This window comes from Hippopotamus amphibius, chromosome 12 (assembly GCF_030028045.1).
Source record: "Hippopotamus amphibius kiboko isolate mHipAmp2 chromosome 12, mHipAmp2.hap2, whole genome shotgun sequence".
Lineage (NCBI taxonomy): Eukaryota > Metazoa > Chordata > Mammalia > Artiodactyla > Hippopotamidae > Hippopotamus > Hippopotamus amphibius.
In genome coordinates this window covers 23,839,158-23,841,989 of record NC_080197.1, presented here as the reverse complement: position 1 = coordinate 23,841,989, position 2,832 = coordinate 23,839,158, and positions in this window count along the sequence as shown.

The following is a 2,832-nucleotide window of genomic DNA, read 5'->3' as shown; positions in this document are numbered from 1 at the left end:
TATTGGCTTATAATTTTCCTTTCTTATAATGTCCTTCTCAGAATTTGGTAACAAGTTTAGGCTGAAATCATCAATCAGGTCATGAAATATTCCCTCCTTTTTTATTCTCTAGAAGAATTCACAGAATTGACTCTTTTTATTCTCTAAACATTTGGAAGAATTCACCAGTGAGATCATCTGGGTTTAGGACTTTCTTTGTGGTAAGATTGGTTTTATTTTGGCTGCACTGCATGGCATGTGGGATCTTAGTTCCCCGACCAGGGATCAAACCCACGCTCCCTGCAGCGGAAGCATAGAGTCTTAACCACTGGACCGCTGGAGAAGTTGCTGGAGGTCCAGTTTAAATTAAAATTCTCAGCTTGAACTTTTTTTTTTTTTTTTTTGTAGCTCATCAATACTTACAATTCAGGCCTAAAACCATGTGAGGGCCAGTCAATGTCCATACTTTTGCAGGGGGGATTTTTCTTTAATCTCACACAGATCTCAGGCTGAGACAGACAATTGTCTTTGCTGCCTGCCTCTGTGGGGCAAAATTTCTTTTTAAATTTACCTTTTTTTTCAGTGGGGTGGCCCTTCCTGAGTCCATAATGTATGCAAGATGATCTCTGACTCGTTTGGCTCTCTGCTCTGTGTGGGCCATAGACTTTGTGTTACCTGAGCTGTGTCCGCATGGCATCTCATAGCTTCAGTGTGGGTTTCTCTCATTGGTCTTACTTTCCCAATTTTTTTCTGGGATGAGAGGATTTCTCGTTGTGGCACACAGACTTTCTCTAGTTGTGGCGAGTGGGGGCTACTCTTCATTGCAGTGTACAGGCTTTTCATTGCGGTGGCTTCTCTTGTTGCAGAGCATGGGCTCTAAGCACGAGGGCTTCAGTAGTTGTGGCGCGTGGCCTCAGTAGTTGTGGTGCTTGGGCGAGGGCTTCAGTAGTTGTGGTGTGTGGGCTCAGTAGTTGTGGAACTTGGGCTTAGTTGCTCTGCGGCCTGTGGGATCTTCCCAGACCAGGGATTGAACCCATGTCCCCCACATTGGCAGGCAAATTTTTTTTTTTTAAGAACTTTTATTGAGATACAGTTTACATACAATAAACTGCATATATTTAGAGTGTACAATTTGGTATCCCAATCTCCCAGTTCATTCCCCCCCAACCCTCCCCGCTTTCCCCACTTGGTGTCCATATGTTTGTTCTCTACAAGCAGGCAAATTTTTAACCACTGCTCCACCAGGGAAGTCCCTCCATATTTTTTTTAATCCAGCATTTTTAGATATTTAATAGTGGGAAGATTTTAGTGTCTCGCACCTAGGGTCTTTGCAATGGCTGTTCCCTCCATCTAGAATGAATTTCCCCCAGATACCTGCAGGGATGTGATGTCTCCTTCACTCTTTTCCTCAAATATTATTACCTTCTCAGTGAGTGCTACCTGACTACCCTATTTTAAATTAATAATCTGCATCAACTGTAGCACTTCCTACTCCTCTTACCCTGATCTACCTTTTTCTTCCTTTTTTTATAAAACTTATAATCACCTAATAAACACTATCATATCTTTTATTATGTTTTTTGCTTATTGACCAGTCGCCTATGTTCTAGGAAAGCTCGACCTTTATCTTTTTGGTTTACTGAAGTCTCTCAGATTCCTAGGAAAGTGTCTGGCACATACCAGGTTCTCAGTAAATATTTCTTGAATTAGTTGAACAAATAAGGAAATTCTTCCAGAAACTTGATCCCCCTTATTAGACAGAGAGAGAAACAGGGGTCTAGAGAGAGAAAGGGATTTGTTTAAGACCACCTGGAGAGGTGGTGGCAGAGACAGGACCAGAACAATTACTTTTGGCCTTTGTCCAGCACTCCATGGTACTGTAGTACAGTCACTGTCTCCTTGGAGCTTTGTCCCAGCCCCCAAGGTGTGGGTGGGGCAGGAAAAACAGTCCTAATTTCACAACACTGTCAGCCACTTACTCCTGGAAGCATGATCTTCCCCAGTTCTGCCCCAGAGCTCTGTCTTAATTTTTCTTCTGCTTCTCTGCTCACATCCTTTTAGCCTCTTCTGCTCAACTCTTTTTTTTTTTTTTTTTGCCACGAATACCTTGTACTGAAATACTGTAGAACTCACTTTCACAATAAGGTACCTAAACTGTTTCTAATAGAGGAGCCAAGTAACATGCAACTCTCCATGTAGAGCATCTTGTCATTTCTAGAGAACTCCTTTCACATTTTTAAATCAGCTTTGGCTGGAAGGCCTGGGGTAATGATTGAAACCCAGAGTGTCTCTGGAGATGCTGCATGAGAGTTTTCATTGCTGCTTCAGTGGCTGGGAGCCCCACTGGCCAATGAGGAGGCCACAGCCCCACCAATGGATGAGGAGGCCAGGCAAGATGAGCGGTACCATGCAGGTGGGAGCTGGGTTCTGCACTCAGGGATATCCAGACTGTCGGTTTCTCATTCCTCCAAGGTGAGCTCGGGAAGATGTTCTCTTTATGTCCACCTGTTGGGCTGCACCCCGCAGGCCTACAAGGCCTGTGTTTGCCCAGCTTCGAGACCAAAGAAAGAGGCCAGAGTCAACAACAGAGACATCAGTGGTTTAATGAATGGGGGAGCTTATGTATCTGAAGCAAGGTCCTGAGTGACACCCCACCATGTGCAGCAGACCGCGGGCTGGACACAGCAGCAGTCTTTACTCTGCTCAACTCTTGAAGGTTGCTGATGCTTAAGGTTCTTCCCAGGTGATTTTCTTGTCTCTCTCAATGCCTTCTCCACGAACGACTTTGTCTACTCCAGGCCTTCAGTCTCTCTGTCTCCAGCCCCAACCTCTCCCCTGATTTCCCATTTCCCT